Source organism: Ctenopharyngodon idella, chromosome 4, assembly GCF_019924925.1.
Source record: "Ctenopharyngodon idella isolate HZGC_01 chromosome 4, HZGC01, whole genome shotgun sequence".
Taxonomy (NCBI): domain Eukaryota; kingdom Metazoa; phylum Chordata; class Actinopteri; order Cypriniformes; family Xenocyprididae; genus Ctenopharyngodon; species Ctenopharyngodon idella.
In genome coordinates, this window is record NC_067223.1 from 6,025,749 (window position 1) to 6,045,678 (window position 19,930).

The 19,930-nt window shown below is 36.7% G+C and overlaps 1 long non-coding RNA gene across 12 annotated transcripts in view; it reads right to left on the reverse strand.

The window, feature by feature from the left end:
- Positions 1 to 19,930, reverse strand: part of LOC127511490 (uncharacterized) — a 226,293-nt gene that overhangs the window by 31,626 nt on the left and 174,737 nt on the right. For 7 of the 12 annotated variants that reach the window (XR_007930041.1, XR_007930030.1, XR_007930034.1 and 4 more), the window contains 3 exons: positions 19,726 to 19,819; positions 7,682 to 7,934; positions 4,790 to 4,877 (listed from right to left, as the gene is read on the reverse strand). This is a non-coding gene — a long non-coding RNA (uncharacterized LOC127511490). Of the gene's footprint in view, positions 1 to 4,773; positions 4,878 to 7,681; positions 7,935 to 19,725; positions 19,820 to 19,930 lie in introns of all 12 variants that reach the window. The other 5 variants (XR_007930031.1, XR_007930040.1, XR_007930033.1 and 2 more) reach the window with 2 other exon arrangements.

Genomic DNA, 19,930 nt, shown 5'->3' on the forward strand with positions numbered 1-19,930 from the left:
TTGTCAACACTAATAATGAGAAATGTTTCTTGAGCCGCAAATCAGTATTTTAGTATGATTTCTGAAGGATCATGTGACACTGAAGATTTGAGTAATGATGCTGAAAATTCAGCTTTGCCATCACAGGAATAAATTACATTATAAAATATATTAAAAGAGAATGTCTTTTGAATTGTAATAATATTTCAGATTTTTTTTTCTGCTTTTAGTGTACTTTTGATCAAATAAATGCAGCCTTGGTGAGCATAAGAGACTTCTTTCAAAAACACCGTACCGAGCCCAAACTTTTAGTGTAGCTGTTACTATGTAGAGCAATTTGATTGTCACTTCGCTTTGCGTTGTTAACACCGAGTAAGCCTGTATCTCAGAAGACTTGTCAGATAGAACTCTAATCTCTCACTGTCATGAGAGGAAGGAAACTAAGTTATCTGGCCTGGTATAATACTCTCATTTCTTTAAGCGTTAGTTGCTGTCATGAATAGTAGGAAAACAAGTGCTGGAGGTGACATGGCACCTCTCTAAAATGATCAGATTAAATGTTCACAGTTGTGCAAACAGGAGAAGAGGGTGTCTCCGTAGCAACGCAGCGCAGTGGGATGCACATGTGAACCTCTGATTTCTGTTGCTACGGTAACATCAGGTGATTCTATAATTATCCTTCTTGTACTAGTGATCTCAGTTGCCACGCCCTTTTGGCCGGCTCTTGACCACACCTGACATCCCAAAATTCTCTCTCTAAACCAGAGATTGACATACCACAGAAGGTACTTCAGCAGATTCCGGGGGACTTAGAAGTATTTCAATTTTGTTTTGTTAAACCTATTAAAAACAAAAGAAAAGAAAAATATTATAAATTAAAGTAACTTTTTAAAGTAAATATTAAAATATGATTCATTTCACAATTAGTGTAATTTTAAAAAAGCAAAAAAAAGTTTTCTTTGACAGTTTTTAAGTTAAAGTTTAAAACTAACATTAATCATTAATCCCTGAATAATATTAGTCATGATGCTGAATAATATCCAGTGTAATATAGGCTTAAAGCAAAATGGTTTGGTGTTGATTAAAGTGTATTTTATTTTAATGGGGCTGTGTGGGTACAAAAGACATAAACTGTAGGCAAAACATTGATCTAAACACACACTGATCAGTATTCTTAGTCTGTGGAGACTTTTACTTTTCTGTATTTATGCGAGTGATGGCAGTTTCCAGTTTAATATCTGTCGCTGCTCGCTGATAACGCATCAGAGCATCAAATTAAACTGATCCACTTCTGTGTTTATCCACACGTCTTCTGACTGCAGGCCCTGATTAATAACTTGAGGGATGGAGGGAGGAAAGAATCAATGAAGCCTTGGTTTATTCTTTTTAACATCCACCCTACAACAAAAAAACAACACTGTGGAAAAAATGCACTTTCATCATTTCCCACTTAACATCCAATCATCCAAAAAACTGACAAATAAAGATAGACCATCTTTGTCTATCTTCTCCTAACCTAATGCATGTAGGGGAGAGCAAAGATTATTCTTATGCTGAATAACTGTAATATCAGCACATTGCTTTCACAGTGTATGTGAATATATGTCCAATGATTTCTGAAGGATTGTGACACTGAAGACTGGAGTAATGGCTGTTTTGCCATCACATGAACAAATTACGTTTTAAAATGTATTCAAATAACATTTCAAAATAGGGCTGTCACGATTCCTCTAATAAATCTGAATACTCGATTTAAAAAAATCCTCGATTGCAATGTACCTGTGTCGACTAACCGGCAAAATACAGGAAGAGGCGCATTCCACAGAAGGGGTTCCTTGAACAGCATTATTAGACTGCTTTCTAAGGCTATATGATGTATTAAAACCATTTAAAAATCATATCATAGTGCTATTGTGAATTGACAAAGGCAGCGATTCAATTAAATAAATATATCCCCTGCGGGTTTAATATGCACTTCAATTATTTCCATGCGTGTAGGTTACGTGTGTTTCAGAGTGGCTCCGTTCACAGTAAATGCTGCTCCACATGAACTGTTATTTTTTATGTGTGGAGCGCGTCTCAAAATCCATATCTGCATTTGTTGCGAGTTTTGGTTGCTTATAACGTTCATCTGGGAATGCAATGTGCGCCGTTTTGCATCGTGCCTAACGATGCCCTTCAGCCGTGACTTATTCACGATACAGCACTAGCCTCGAGTATCTTATTGCTTTTATAAAACGGTTACCACACAATACAAATATTAAAGTCAAAAATATGTATCAATGCAACTTTCATGAAGTAAACTGTCACTAAAAGCCTTCCTTCCATCTGAAAAATAGTTCCTGACCGTGAACAGCAACAGAAGTTACATTATTATGCCATTAGATGGCGGCAAAGACAGTCTTTATGAGTGAGTCAGTCAGTAGCGAAGACTTTTATATTGAAAAGACTGAATTGTTGTGAACACGGAACAAGACGCAACTGACAAATGCTTTGACTAGCGCTGTCAGTCACGGGAAAACCCCTTAAATGTTAAAAGGACAAGATATTGCAGCAGACATTTAAACAGATTTTTTATTATGAACGTAGGACTGACCTGAAGGAAAATGCTAAATCTGAATGCAGGTAATAAACTCGCTCATTCGATCTCTTTCCCACAATACTCTTCTACATATTACAGTACATTTCAATGAACAATATCAATTGAGAACATGCAGTTTGTTGCTACGAGTGGTTGCTAACAGTGTTGTATAGTGGTACACAGAACCGTTGGGTGAAGCGGTCATAGCCGTGTTTTATCGTGAACAAAACACAGCTATTGACCAATCAGAATCAAGGACAGGAACTAACCGTTTTATAATATGTATTTTAACAGTGTTGTTCTATAAAACCATATGATTAACTTGCTTTTGATACTTTATTTGAACCAAAAATGACTGCATCATTTTATTATATATGTATTTTAAGTCATTTTTAAAGGCTATTGTTTGCTTAGATCTATATTTATTACCACAAAAAATATCCAATAACCCGATTAATCATCAAAATAATTGGACGATTACTCGATTACCAACATAATCATTAGTGACAGCACTATTTCAAAGAAAACATTTATTTTAAACTGTATTAAAAATATTTCACAATATTACTGTTTTTACTGTATTTTTGATCAAATGTAGCCTTGGAGAGCATAAGAGCCTTTGGGGTGTACGTTACGGTTTTATAATTTTATTTACGATAAATTATTGAAATACACATAATATTACATTACACCATAAATATCTGTCAAATCACTCCAGTGAACACTGGGAGGTCAGAGAATTTATAGGGAATTGTACCTTTTTTCTTTTTCTTTTTTTCTCGGTCCATCATTATCGCACTCATGTAATCAGGAAGCTAGTAATCACCTAAAAGAGGAGATGACCGTTGTTGTTGACCAGGTTTATTTCTGCTGTTTGTGACATTAAATCTGTCGCTCGGACTGCCCCTTGCCATTTGTTGCGCATATATTAGCCTTTATGTGATTGACTGATTTATTTCATTATTTCTGATAATCTCCTAAAACTGCCTGTAGGTTGGCTGAATAGAAATTACTCTGTGGAGCATATCTAATTGCCCTAATTAGCATATGCAGATGAGCCTGTTATCTTGTGTACAGAGTGTTGCTTATGGTAAACACAGGACTAATCACTTTAACGAATTTAGCTGTTTAAATGCTGGTAATTGTGCATTGTTTAAACAGATGGGTTCCGTTTTCGCAAGCATTCAGACAGGAAGTGTTGGGATGAGTGCTCTCCAATCAGCTTCTCTTTCTTCTCGTCCTCATCATTGACACACAGGGTAGCCCTCTAATTACCCTGCTTTAAACGAGCCGTATCCCCTTCCGAAAGAATACACGTAAATGAACTCTTCATGTCTTCCACAGATGTGTTAAAAGACTAAGCGTACACTACATGACTGACTGACTCATCACCCTGCACACCTTTTCTCATTTGATGACATGTTGGTGTTTTTTACACAACTAAGGAAAAGTAACCTTTAAATCACCTTTAAAATATGAAAAGGCTTGAGTTTTGGTATTGTTCTGTGCGCTTTAAGACCCCATAAAATCAAAAGTGACAGTTCTTATTAATTATAACTGATTTATTCGTGCACATCATTTATTTTAATTCATGTGCCTTTGTAATCTTTAATCACAATAACTTTGCATCCATCTAGCAATGACATCTCTTCTCTGATGATGTGTTTATTGGCTTAAGGGCGGGACAACCTGTCAATCACATGACATCACATCAGAAATCACAACCATTGAATCAATTCCCAATGGACAAAATCAAGTCATGCCCCTGTTTTACTCAGCTATATGTCACAACAGGGAAGACAAGACAATCACAACTTCTGTTTGATGCCGACTTTTAACGGTTCTGTTCCTGTATTACCTTCCCAAGGTCATCAGAAGTTTTTTTTTCTGAAGCCATTTTGAGACGTTTGGACACCTATTTATCTCTGTTCATTCATCCACATCCCTGCGTTCATGTCACATATCAGCAGATTCCATTATAAAACTGGACTTTCAAAAGAAGCAATGGAACTTGACAGATTCGGCCCTCTATTGAGAGTCAAAGACACACATGCACATATGGTTGTCATGTGACATGTTCATCAGAGGTGGTGCAAAATCTGTGTTCAAGGGTCATTCATTATGTGTGGAGGGACACCAGCAGCAAGCGCTCTAGCCCAAGGAATTCTGTTCATGATTTCGACACAAGAACAACAACAAAAAAAGCTACTAACTTGCATGTTTGAGTACCTGCCAGTTGTTACACCAAAGGTTCCACAATTTCGTCATGTCCCCGGAGAGCACTCAGGTTATGGATACACCTACACCGTGACTGCCTCTGTGGGGAAAAAAAGTTTATGTAACAAGAAGAAAATTCAGGTAATCTTAACTGTACGATGTAATCAGTGCGGGCAACTCTGGATGTGGACCCTGAAATAGGGTAACCCCAAATAAATATAGAAGGCACCACTGCTGTGCTATTTGTTGAACATAAAGTGGAGCTGACAAAATTCCCATCATACTCTCTTTCCCCAGTCCTTCCCTGAATAACAGTGTTGAGAACTGCAAACGGTTTTCTTCTGCGAGAACTTGAGGGGTTCCTGTTACATCAATATTTAATATGAAGATTCCTTCTCTACTCCTACTTCTCCATCTCTCGAGGGCTCAAACAGCACCATCCCCAAAATGCTGCCCTATAGTAAAGAACTGAAGTTAAAAAAAGAAAGAAAATGTCTAGAACCTATTCCTGGAGGCCTCTCTCCACTGCAAATTTTGGATGTTTCCCTTATCGGATACCCAATTCATGTCTTGCAGTCTCTACTAAATCAAGTTCTTGAGTAAAAGTACAGATACCCTAATAAAATATTACTTCAGTAAAAGTATTAAGTACTTCATTTCAATTTTACTTGAGTAAAAGTATAAAAGTACTTGATTTTTAATGCACTTAAGTATTAAAAGTAAAAAGTACTGATTAATGAATGTTTATTTAGCAATTTATGTACTCCATCCTACTGCTCAAAATATGTGTGAAGGGAAGGAGATATACTAGACACACAAATAGAGCTTAAACAGGTCACAGCCCAGTCTGACACTGTTAATTATTATAAACTTTCAAGCAGCCAGCACTAGTCAATAAGGAAGATTATGCAGACACTTAATGTGTATTGATCTGCAAGAAAACGTTTTATAACTTGTCATACTGTGATAACTTAACTACTACCGATAATCACTGATAATTCAAGTGTGCAAACAAGTGAAAATAACAAAATATATATAGAAATGAGGAAAAACAAAATATGTTGACAAATATTAACATACAATATAAAACGACGTCACAGTGTGTTGATATATTAGGAAGAACGCTATGCAAACTTACCAGTTTTACATCATTTGAAACTGCTGCGGCAGCAGGAAGATGCATGGGCACTAATTTGCGTTATTTTAACGATATATTTAGTGTTTTACCTAAAACCTACCCCGTTCAGACGGTTGTAATACACAAAAGTGGACGTCAACATTCAAGCATTTCATAAAATGGGCTAAAACAGCAGAATTAGTTCACAAACAACTGACAGTCGTGACCTTAATATGATTTTCACTTACAATTATAAATCCCAAAACTGCATTGGTGACTTACTTTTCGCGCCATCAGTCGCGCGCACACTAGTGTGTTCGACTTGAAGTAGCGTTGCGCAGACATCAAAGTACCGCGAGAGCTATTCGAAAGCATACGGAGCCCATTGCTCTCAAATCGCTCTCGCGGTATTTTGATGTCATTCACCGTCTTTGAGCAGGTGACGATTTTTTCAGTTTTAAAAAAAAACAAGTAAAAAGCATTATGCTTTGTAATGTAGTGAAGCAGAAGTAAAATAAAAGTAAAAATTAAAATACTCTGATAAAGAATACTTGAAAATGTATATAGTAGCCTACAGTAACAAAGTAAAAATATTTCGTTACTGTTCACCGCTGAAAAGGTTTGGGAAGCACTGGTCCAGAATTGATTCTGAACACTGATTCAGTACAAGCAGTCTTGGCTTTATGGCTGAAAGATTAATCAAAATAAATTCAAAATCGCGATATGGCTTTAATGCGGTTATCAAATCGCAAAGGATGCGATTTATTTAAATAAATATATGTGCAGTGTGTTAATTTACACGTGAAGATCATGATCCAGAGTTTTCAGTGTCTTAGCGTGGCTCCATTCATGGTAAATTTGCTGCAGTGAAGTGTTGGCCACCAATTTCACAAGGTTCGTGTAATAGAGTACCTCAGGGATGACGTGTTTTTGTAGGCCAACCCGGAAATTAGCAGCGCACGGGTTCCCTCAATCGAAAGCCTATGCATTTTTCCCATAGACTTTTGGAAAATTGCGAAAAAGAAAAAAAAAAGCTCTGTGTTTAACAAAGGGTTATGACACTTACACGTTTTGTCTAAATAAAAGTCGTCAGATATAAAAAGCTAACAGTAGGCTATAAACGGACTACAGCACACCATGGTCGCGGATCAACGTCATCACCACCAAGCTTCCTCAAACTTTATTTAAAAAACAACTTTATTTAAAAACATGCTTGCTGATTATGATCTGCGCTGTGTATGAATACTTATCCACTTTTTCATGAGAAATGCTGTCCAAATGTTGACGTCTAAAGTCCCCGCCAAAGGAAGTAGTCCCTTTTAGCAATTTGTTAGCAACCGCCGTTTTTAAGACACAATAAAGGTTTAAAAAATCACAAGCGGGTTATAACTGGTGTGTTTTATGTCATAGGTCAAAACATGAAAATATTTAGAGCCTTATTTCAGGCGATTTAGCAAAAACCCATTTAAAAAACCCATTGACTTCGGGGCGATGGAACTGGAAGTCCTAAAATGCTAACTCGCTTCCGGGTTTTGCCTACGAAAACACGTCATCCCTGAGGTACTCTATAGGAAGCGTTTATAAAATGAAACGTAAAGGGCTCCCTGCAGTTTTCTACCAAAATAAAGCTTGATGATACTGAGACATAGCCTAAATATTAGTATTGTAATTTTACAATTGTACTGTAAAATAAAATAGTTTTTCCTTCCGTGCATTTGTACATGCTGTGTGTGTAGTTGAAGAGCTGATTCACACATTAAGTTAACGACACAGGTGTTTGTGTTTACCGTAAGAGAGTCTGTCTTGTTTCACGTCGTTTCTATGCCTAATCATACACAGAATGGCTGTGGGGCTGTCTAACAAGATGATCCATTTGTCTTCATTGCAGATGTTGATAGTTCCTCTGTGTGTTGAGGGTGGGCGCCTTCACAGTAGTCTCCCAGGATATCCTGTTAATGTGTGAATGAGTTTCCCAGTAGACCTGTGTACTTGAAACCTATTCTCTTTTTATCCTCATCTCCATCTCTTCCTGTTGCACACCTGTAGAAGAGAATAATTTGTCAAATGATGGTCCCTTCTTTACCACTCCATAGCATAGTGTGTTTTTGGGTTGTATTCTGACAACAAAATATTAGCACACATGTTTAACCTGCCAAATATTTTAAACATCTTTCTCACACACTGGTTAGAGACAAATCTGATAAAGGATGTCAGGGTAAGTCAATGTAGCCGGTGTTTCTTTGTGTGCCCTGTTTCATTAATGGTAAAGGGCATTGCTTGAGTTTATTTTTTCACAGAAAATGTCATCTACAAGAGGCTGCTGTCTCAGTTTGGAGCAAAAAGATTCCTCTCATCACCATGGCTACACCAACTGCGACAAATCGCTTTTCTGTCCAACTCTCTCTTCTTTTTTTCCCTCTCTCTTGGCTATAAAGCGTTTCAGTTAATATGAAACAAAGTATCTGCTTATGACAAGCATTATGTGAGCTAATTTCACAAGAGCCAAAGAAGCTATAACTGTATAAAGTAGACGTTCAAGGCCCCAAAGTCTAAAGCATATTAGCTTTGGAAAGATTTGTTTAACCCAAAAATCAATAAAAGTAGCTGAAGGAGGTGGTATTGGTTTGATTTCCTGAACATATGGTAGTAGTCCACTCCAAAGGTCCTTCACATCGATGGGGCCTCAAGCACCTTAGAGACATACACCCTTAGCTTTACAAGGAGTTTGTGCCATTTCAAGAAGCTCTCTGTAATGTGTAAGTATTGGTTTGAGAGCCCTAAGTCAGGAAAGAGCATTCAGATTCAGGCTATACAGGTTCTGGATTGGGTTTGCTGAGTTCTGTGAGGTCTACGATGAAAACTTAAAGGGTAAACAGCTTTCATGAATGGAAGTTTACCAGTCATGAAGGGTCTCCAATCAGCAGATGGAATGTCATGTGACTCTCTGCGGTACCACTATGAGGGGAGGATGAGCAAGAAAAAACAACAAATACAATAGAAGGTTGATACAGCTTCCATTGGCAGCTTAAATTATCAGAGGGTGCATTCCAGTTCGCTTTTAGACACAGACTTCCCAAAGCACTTCCCTTGGGTGAATCCCCGCCACCATTTTGAAGTGCGTTCCACCATGGACAGACCCTCGACCCCTCGAATTTTGACCGATGGAGCGATTCTAGTCATATGTACACATCAGGCAGCTACATATACCACAATGCATGATGTGTCGACACAGCAGACCCCCACCTCACACAACTCTAGTGTATGATACATGAATAATTTTGAGATTTAAAGGTGCAATGTGTAAATTTTAGGAGGACCTATTGACAGAAATGCAATATAATATACATAACTATGTTTTTAGTGGTGTATAAGGACCTTACATAATGAACAGTTATGTTTTTATTACCTTAGAATGAGCCATTTCTATCTACATACACCGCGGGTCCCCTTACATGTTAAGTCGCCATTTTGCGCTGGCATGTTTCTACAGTAGCCCTAAATGGACAAACTGCTCTAAAGAGCGCATTTGCTTGACTAGCTACTCTCTGCTGTCACAGATGCAATAGTATCCTTGACATATTTGTCCTGTGTTGGCAACCGTAGCTTCTCTATTGCAATTCGCAACCTCACCGCTAGATGCCGCTAAAATTTACACACTGCGCCTTTAACTGCATAATACTTGTTGCTACCTTAAGCTCACTGTTTATTAGTCATAGATTATTGTATTGATATTTTATTTGTTATTGAAATTTTATATATTTTCTCCAACATCTGAAATGTTGGGGGGAAGAGGTTTTGCTTGTTGAAATAAAATACAAATCATGGGTTCAAATCTCACCTTTTCAGAAGAATAAAATGTTTAATATTATGATTTAACCTGTGTTAAAAAAAAAAAAAAAAACATCATTAAACTTAATGTTCATATTACAGGTTAAAGAGATAGTTTGTCCAAAATTAAAAATTCTGTCCCTATTTACTCACCCTAAATTTGTTCTAAACCTGTATGAGTTTCTTTCTTCTGTTGATTTTGAAGAACGTCGGTAACCAAACATTTTCTGGTCCCCACTGACTTACAAAGTTATGGTTAGGGTTAGGGGTTTTTTTTCCATATGGAAGTCAATGGGGACCAGCAACTGTTTGGTTACCCACATTTTTTAAAATATCTTCATTTGTGTTTAACAGAAGAAAGAAACTCATACAGGTTTAGAACAACTTGAGGGTGAGTAAATGAGGACAGAATTTTTATTTTTGGGTGAACTATCCCTTTAAGGAACAATTTAGTTGTTGAAACAATAGTTTATTTATGGTAATTTCTCAGGAATAACCTATATTAAAGACAACAACCTCCAACCAATGGTTCTCTGATAGCTCAAAGTTTAATTGTGGTCATTTCTTGGAAATAACCTAACAACCAAAAACCAAAGGTGCATTAATAGTTCATAAAAACCAGTTCTTTTGTTCTGAAATCAAGGGTTCAAATCCAGCTTTTTCCAAGATCAGAAACATAGCCCAAAGTATTTAATGCATAACCCTATGTGCTTATGCATGTCCTAAATATAGTTTAAAACACTCATTTTATGTGAATTTTTATGGTAAAATCCAGTGCCTGGATGACAAGGACCATGGGTTTGAATCCCACATGTACTAAATATGTCTAGGTGTAATACAGGAGTGAAAGATATGTGACTGGTTGGAAATAACTGAGCACGGATGACAAACAAAGCATCTGGATTAAGAAACACCTCTGTCTTTTGTCAAACTCTGCTCCTGGAGGACTGCCATCCTGCAGTTCCAACGCACCTGCCTGTAATTGTAGAGTAATCCTGAAGTCCTTGATTGGGTGGTTCAGGTGTTTGGAGCTAAACTTGCAGGAAGATAGCCTTTCAGGAGAAGAGTCTGAAATCTCTACTTCAAATAAAAGACAGTATTCTCTTTGGAGACAAAAAGGGAGGGAGAGGAAGGGGGAAAAAGCAAACTGGTCTCTTTTGGCATTCTTCTGTTGGCAGCGACAAAAGATAAGCGAGGTTATTTGGTGGAGACTCATGCAGCGTGTTGGGTCATGCATAGCTGCTTTTGACATCCGAACTGTCACTTGGTGCCTGCTCTTATCTCCCTAGACCTGTCATCTTGGGTTTTTTCATCAGCACTCCGCCACATCCAAAAAGACCCTCATCATACCGAGCACAACCTTCAAGCAGCCTGCCTTCACTCTCTCCCTTCATGACTGAAAGCCATATGCGAGTCAGATCTCTCACTGTGCTAAAATGCATTCTGGCTCTGACTTTGCACGGAAATGGAATCCTTTCCCGCCTGATCATGAGCGCGTTATGAACAATCATCCATTTGTATGATAATCACATCTGGGAGCACAGGATAGTAATGTAGTGTAATTTGATGTAATGTTTAAAGCTGATCGGACACCAATCTATTCAAGCCCCATCTGTTCACAGGATGCCCCTCTCCTTTTATACTCTGGGGTTGGCGGTCAATTGCAGGTGTCGTTTAACTTGATCGCCGGACGGGATGTGGCAGTAGGGATACGAGATCAAAACGAATTACTGAGCACTGACAGCTGGGTTAAGGGTCACACAATGGAAACATGGACAGCATGCTGAAATGCAAAGCAGGAGAACCACTGTCACAAATAGACCCTGCTAATTGGATAAAACTGCTGATACTCGATGATCAACTGCCAGATGTAGGAATCTAGAGGTTTTCAAGCAGCTTTTGAAGAAGATAAAGTCATTAGCATCTGGATTGGGTGAGTAAATGATGAACTTTTCCTTTAATGCACCAGCAATGCCTGCATCTGCCATTCACAGTCCAATGGTATCTCAGTAAACTAGGGTTTATTGTTGAGCCCTGAACTAAGGGTTTTTTGTTAAGAGCCTGGGGCAAGCATGAGAGAGTTTTGGGCCAGTTGACAGAACTGTCTTTTTTTGTGCCAGTGCTGCATTCATTGAGTTTGTTTATCCATCTTTTTTTGCCTTGCTGTGGTGTATGCTATATTGTTGCTGCAAATGCTGTTGAGTTGTCACAAAGATTATGTGGCTTGCTAACATATATGTGATGTTGACAAAACAGTAAAAATGAGTTGTGATAGTCTTGAAAGCATCTGCAAGAATGTGTTGAAACCTACTAACCGATCAGTAATGTTTTGCATCATATGCCATTGATTCCAGCCAAAGTGAGTTTATGGTTAGATTATAACTAATTTCTATCTTGTTGCAAATATTCAGTGTATTTCCGGTTTGACTTTTAATGGTGGTATGTTTGTTTTCTTGCTGATATGATAATATTCCTGTGTGCCAGATGCTTTTGCCCACTGTTTGAAATGGCTGCTCATTTTTCACGTCTGGAAAGTTTATCATTCTCCGGGGAGGGAGAACAACAGCTCTCTAGAGTGAATAAATTAGATTACCTCTAATCCAAAATACAACCAGTCCTATTCCACAGATTAAGAACATTCTAATTTAATAATATAGGGAAATGATTAGGAATAATTCAATAGAAGAGAAAGGATTACATCAAATGGCCATCAATTTTCTTTTTCGCTGCATCAGAGATGAACTCACCTGTTCTCAGCATCAAAGTGAGATGGCTCTATTCTTTTCCTCAATCTCTATTGCTTTTACTCTGAAGGTCTTTAGAATGAACAATTTCTGTCAATAGCAGGTAAGCATTCCTTAGTCCTCCTCCCATTAGTTAATGGCTGATGTTGATTTTCATTTCCTTTGAACTCTTTGCAAATTAGAGTAAATGGTGAATTGGGGAGGGATTATTGTGGGGGTTTTTTTTAGTTTTTTTTTTAGTTTTTTTTTTTTTTTCCCCCTATATTGCATTTCAGTATAGGCATCTTTTAGTTGATTTTCTATAATCAAGAGCTGGCAGAGCAAAGGTCATGACCGTACAATCAGTGGTCATCAAAGGGCCTGGAGCATCACTCTGTAAGTGATTTCTAATCATCTCTCTGAATAGCAGACAGATATAAGAGCATGTAATGGAATGGATTGTTCCGGTAGCTTGTGCATTAGCAGCCTAAAGGCTCTCAACTTTTGACCTTGACCTCTCTTCCATTAGGACACTCCAACCTCAGATAAACACTTTTGAGTGGATCTCTATAACCACATTAAACTCCTAAAAGACATTTATGAAAGTGTACATGGATCAATGACGTGAAGGGGCATTTTTTGGGGGGATTTTTTTTTTTTTTTTTGTCCAAAGGCCTTAACAATAATAAAAAAACAAAGATATGACATCCAAAGTATGTAAGGTAGTACAACTAGATCTCTTTTATTGAATCCAAAAGGTTTTAATTATATTTTGCTACCTATAAAGGTACTTTCAAGATTTTGAAGTGTCAAAAAGTCATTCGGTTTAACCGTCCAAAGGCCAATACAGCCATTTCATTTGTGATTAAAATATCTTAAAATGTAATAAATGTATATATTTTTTATTCTGTCATGATTTTATAACCTCATATTTTGACATAGTGCAAAATGGTATTAAAATTATGTGTAGAAGTCATTGCTTTGTTATGAGAAAGAATGTCCGGAAAAATGAATTTCATTGATGTCATTCGGAGTAACCAATATAAAGGGACCATTTTGGATCAAGTCATGCGGTCAACATCATGAGACAGGATGTGACATCATTCAGACACCTGCAAAGGACCACATGGCCGTGAAGCAAAGTAACTAACTCTCTTTTAACTATTTGAAAAATTAATGTTTTCACTTGCTCATACGCATGTCCCAAATATCAGGTCATTCGGTACAACCGTTATAAAACATGGAAAATGTTGTAATATTTTAAAAACTTGTACTAAGTATAAAATGTTTGATTGTCCTTTTGTTAGCTAGCTAGCAAGTCTGTTAGCATTGTTTGAAAATATCGCCATTCAGTATAACCAAATGTGTCATTTGGTAAAACCGACATTTTGGTTAAACTGAATGCCTTTTTTTTTTTTTGTGACAAATTTTGCCCATCTTGTAAAAAATTACAAAAGCAGTGTTAATTGATTATAAAAACCACAATCTCATTGTTAACACTTAATAAAACTTCAAAATTAATTATATCTCCATTATGGTTTTTTTTACACTTTTAAAAACCTTATTTGTCAATGACCCACATATCTTCTTTTACTTTAAAAAAAAAAAAAAAAAAAAAAAATGTATTTAAAAAGTCTACTTTTTTCCCATAGAAATACATCACATTATGGAAGTAAAACAGATTGTAAATGCCATTTTATGTAGAAAAAGAGGTCACGTATATTTTCTGAACATGAGACATTAGTCAAAGATGAAAATGTAGCAATATTTTCCACTGCAAAAGCAAACAAAAAAGATTTTCTGCTATATGGAGAGCTATAATACATTCAAATATGTTACAATTCAAGCTCTAGGAAAACGAGCAGTGTTATTTCTGCTCAGCCTAGCCATGGGATTTGGAGTGTGACAGAATGAGACATTCTTGTCTAGATTCTTTGACAAATAAAAAGGAAGCTGAGAAGGAACTTCCTTCTCCCTCATAAAAAAAACATCCTATTTTACCTCAAAGCTGATCGATGGGCATCCCCGAACACATACACACCCACACACTCCCCTCAGAAAACCATCAGCAGCATCTAAAACAAACCCTTGGCACGTGTTTCCTGTGGGGCAACATGTGTGTGACCACCATGTGCTCCATATGTGTATGTGTGTGGCATGTAACGGGTGGAAATGTCCTATGCGACAGCTGTAGTATCATTGCCCGAGGAAACTCAGCACAAGCATCAGAGATAGAGAGAGAGCGGGAGAATCCCTCCAATACTATATTCATCCGGTTGTGCAGTGATTGGATATAGGGTGACCAGATGTCCTGATAAAATCAGTCTGTTTTATGAGCCGTGTCTAGATGATAATTAGTTTTAACTTCAGTTTGAAATGTACCAAAGTGTCGAATGAATACAAAGATCAGATTTTTAATTTGCTGTTGTTTTTAGACTGTTGTGAATTATTAATAAATAAATAAATGTTCAAGGGCCTGCCCTAGGGTCTAAAAAGCACAGACCGTCTAATGAAAGTGACCAATCAGTTGGTCTTTGTTTTTACATACTACAGTAGTCAACATTTGAAGTGGATCAAAACCTTTCATCAAAGTTGTCCTAAAACCTTCTTTTTAGGACAACTTAGTTCTTAGGACAACTTTAAACTTTTTTGATCCACTTCAAATGTTGACTACTATATTTAGGAAAGTGGTAACCTGAAATAGATCCACAAAGAATAGCATTAAAAAAATCTAATATTTACATAGAAGTCTCAACACATGGTTGTACAGAAAAAGTAAAGTGTGAATAGACATTGTTATCCAAATTTCTGTTTGTCCAAATGTATTATGAGTCTGGGACTGTAGTCAGCTATTATAATTGGCTGTATATAAAAACAATTGAAGTAAATAGGCATGTCCTCATTTTTATAGCTAAGAGTGTGTATATGGTGAGAAGTCAATTCTCTCCCTGCCTGATGGCTGTGTGTGTTATGCAGTTATACAGTGCTAATGACGGCTTACCAATCTAATTACTCAAACAGCGAAGAGAAAACACATTACCTTTTCATTAAATTAAATCTTTTACGCTGTTTAGTGTAAAATGACAATATAATGAAAAATTAAACATGAGGGAGCAATTCATTTTTATCTCTGGGAGCCATAGTGGAAGGAAGTTCAGTGTGCCAGCCCTGAGCGCCTGTACTGAGCCCCAAAGCAGTTGAGTGCGGTTTTATGTATTATACGGTCATTCGCTCGAAGAACGGACATTAAGTGGCTTTGACTTCATTTGTCAAAGGCCCTCTGTGTCTCTGCAGTAATGACCTTTCCATTTAAATAAGTAAACGTTTCCTTGCCCCTGCCTCTTGTCTCTTTGCAAAATGACCCTGCCATTGTGCACGTTTAGCATCAGAACTCATTAGCCTGGTTAGGAAGGAGGGTTTGGTGTGAGGTGGCATCGCAGCGGTCTACCCGGACCTCCTCCCTCCCCAGCTGTTACTCTACAAGATGCAGATGACACAGCCGGACACAATCACCACCACTCAGACTAGCGACAGAGAGAGTTTTTAATATATGAAATACACTTTTATAAAATATATAAAATCACTATTTTGTATTGAATTGGATAAAATGTGTATTTAAACCAACATATACAGTGGCTTAAAAAAGTAGGATATTTGTAGCTTAAGTAATGAAGTTACTATTAAAAATGAATGAATGTCATTGTGTTAGATTTAAGCAATATCACACAAGCAACAGTGACAAAGGACATTCAGAAAAATGGCACAATTGCCAGTGTTCTTATATATCAGTTCAATAAACAAGCTAATTATAAGGCCCTGTCCACACAAACACAGGTATTTTCAAAACTGCAGCTTTTTCTATGCGGTTTGGCCGTTCGTTTACACACAAACGCAGTATCAGGTCACTGAAATCGAACCTTTTTGAAAACTCCTGCCAGGGTGAAGATTTTCAGAAACTCTGGTTGCAGTGTTTTTGTGTAGCCGGTGAAACCAGAGATTTTGGCTTGTGACATCAGAGTGCGCGTTGTTATCTCCTTTGTTTGACGTCAGATTGTGCGCTATCTCCTTTGTTTACATGTTGTTAGCCTACCGGAACCAGTAATAACCTTTTTTTCAGGCTTCTGATTGGCCAACTTGGCTTTACGGTTAGGGTTATATCACCACTTGTTGGTTTGGCATGCTCTTGACAGCGCCTTATAGTGTGTTTTAGCGTTTTCTATTTAAACCGTGCTTGTGTGGACGAGATTTTTTTTTTTTTAAATGGAGGAAAAACTCTACTGCCAGTTATCTTGTTGTTTTTAGCTTTGCTTATGAAATTATTTCCATTTCAAGCCACATCAGAACCATTTCACATCTCTAAGCAACAATTCCTGAATGAATCAGCGTTTTTGAATGAATCTGTAAAATGAATGATTCAATGACTCGCTTGTTTCAAAGACATTAGGTGTGTTGGACTTAAAGCAGCGCTGCACAGGCCAATCGGTGTATGGCAACAAAGTAACGCAAGAGCCATTAGAGAGCAGATGGCTCCATTATGTTATGTTACATAATGTGACAGCTTTGTGCGTACCCTGTACGGAATATAGTAAGCTATTGCTCAGTTCTGAACATAGCCATCTCTCTAACAGGTGTTTCTCCAAACAGGTACATGAGCTATGAGTCAGACCAGAATGTTTGTGACACAAGGCAAAAAAAAAAAAAAAAAAAAAAATCCCACATATCCGAAATATGCTTTCAGCCCTCAGCTGAAATCCAGTAAAGAGGAGGGATCTGCAGTTAATTAAGATGTACAGAGAGAGGGAGACGATTAAACCACATCTTCTCTTGGGTCATTTACCAGATGGATGAGGAACATGTCTGAAGACTCTGGGACAAGAATTAACAAGCTCAAATCTGTCTAATTAACTAATCTGATCTATTCCCCTACCCAGTCCTGAAGCTGAGAATCTGGGGCAGGAAAGGCACCTCAGGCTTTTGGCTAACGCAACGCCATTTGTGTTTCTACTGTGGCTGTTGAATGATGGTGACTTCTGTGTACAACAAGCAGTGATGTAAAGTATTTGAGTAAATGTAATTAGTAACTGTACTTAAGTATCTTTTTGGCTACTTTGTAGTTTGACCGAGTATCAAGGATTTTAGCAATTTTTACTCTCTTCACTACATTTTTGAATATGTACTCTTTACTCCTATACAATCAGTAATGCAATTACTCATTAAATTTTTTTTTTTATGGCACCTAACTTTTTCTGCAGCATTTTATTTATGCTACAAAAGAAGCGATATCGCCGTCTACAGGGCATTGAAGGTACTATATCTTGTTTGTTTTGCATTTACACACCCAAACTTAACAAGACTACTTTACATGAATGTGAGTGAATTAGCAGCTTGTGGCTGAATCTCAGATGTTTGAGCATTTGAGCTTAACTGAGACTTGAGTGTTTGTAGACGTTTAAGAGGCTGTTGTGTCGATTGCAATATCGAGGTATTCAGTTTTATTTTGATTTTAGAAAATAAACGCGATTGCTCTCCTCACAAATCAACTGTTTCTTGTTTTTCACTGGCATGTCTCTTAGGTGTTGAGGACTAGTGCATCTTTGAGCTTGCATACAGTATGACTATACTTAAGTACTGTTAAAATCAGATACTCTAAGGCCCAGTTTTACAGACAAGGCTTGGATTAAGCCAGGAGAAGGCCTTGGTTCAGTTAGGACATTTATAGCTTTTGTGCCTTAGTAAAAAAACATTACTGGTGTGCATCTTGATACAAAACAATGGCACTGACATATTTTAATCAAGTTGTATTGGAATCGGTGACTTGTAACTTGTAATTGAGTTATTTTCACTGTATATCTTTACTTAGTTAAGTATGATTTTTAGGTACTCTTTACATCTCTGACAAGAAGACCTAACAATGGTAACAATGTAACATGTTCGTTTGATAGAAATTTTAATATTCAATATGGCTGCTGTAGGAATGAAGGTTTTGGCGTTTTTTGGTGAAAAGAGCCCATTTCCAATTTGAAACTTCCCCCATTATAATCAGCAATGCAGTCACAGCTTCATCGGTTATAATAGGGGTAATCTTGTTGTGCTGCGTCATTGTGGCAGTATAGTGGGAGGTGTCACTTGCTTGATGGGAGAACTACAATGTCCAACAGAGGACATGACACTAAAGCCATTTATGTTTTTTTTTTGTTTTTTTTTTAATTATTATTATTTTACTACTTTGCAAGCCTGAATATTACCGTAGGTCTTTATACACTGTAAAAAAAAAAAAAAGTCATAATTTGTTATAACATTTTTTCTTTTGTCAAATCAAAATTAACTCAAATTTTTAACTTTAATAAACTCAAAATTTTAAGGCAACCAGATAACTTACTTTAAGTTAAACCAACAATTCTTTTTACAGTGTACACAGAATTTGAGCATGCAATTACTTTGATAGTTGTATTATTTTGACACGGATATAAATAATTTTTTTAATTATTAATTTAATTTATTTATTAGTTCTTAATTTATTTATTTTAATTAATATTTAATAATTATTTAAATAATTTAATTTCGAATTCATTAATTTAAATAATAAAATTAATGGAATTTTACTGAATTTGTCTACTTCCAATAAAATTAAAAATCTAAACACCTTATCCATGCATGATTTTATGAATTCTTGAGTATAATTTCATGTAAATTTTATTCCTAATCTTGTTATAGTCACAATTTACAGATTTATCTGAAAGAAAAATGAAGAAAATAATAATAATTTTATGAGGGATAATTAACCCAGCATTGTAATTAGTTGGGTTAATTGAGTAACCAGCCTTCTGGGTTAAATGAGCAATCCAGTTAGATTAACTCAGCATGTTTCTCAGCTATACATATCCAACAGCATTGTTAAAAGCCCACTCAAATTAAATTGTGTTTTTTGTTTTGTTTTTGGGTTGTTGTGGGGTTTTTTTTATAGAAACTTGCATGTTGGTTTCATTTGGATTTATTTTTTTTAAACCATTTTAGTGGCATCCTTGGTTAGAGAACTTTCTTTTAGAGCTACAGGAAAAAAACAAAAACAAAACCTCTTTGTAATTCAAAAAAGACTTCAGTCTGATTTTCTTTATGCATGTGGTCATGTTCTGTCTATCAACGAAATATCCCAATTCATAATATGCAAGTAAAGCCACATTAGCCATTTTAATTAAAGACATATCTACAGCATTCCTGATTTTACAGACCTATATATTTCTCTCTCATCTTAAATGGGAGACTTTAAACCATCCACCTACCCGGGTCATCTTTCATTCAGACTCAAGTCCTCCCGGGCCTATTTAGGGATGAGTAACTGCAGAAACGTCTGTCACCTTTCCTTCCCAGAGACATCTAGAGAAAGACATGTGTTGGCGGTAAGAATAATATCTGCATATGAAATGGAGCACGAGTCCTCTGAGGAACATCTAATTTACAACAGGATGAAGCAACAAGGCGTAAAAA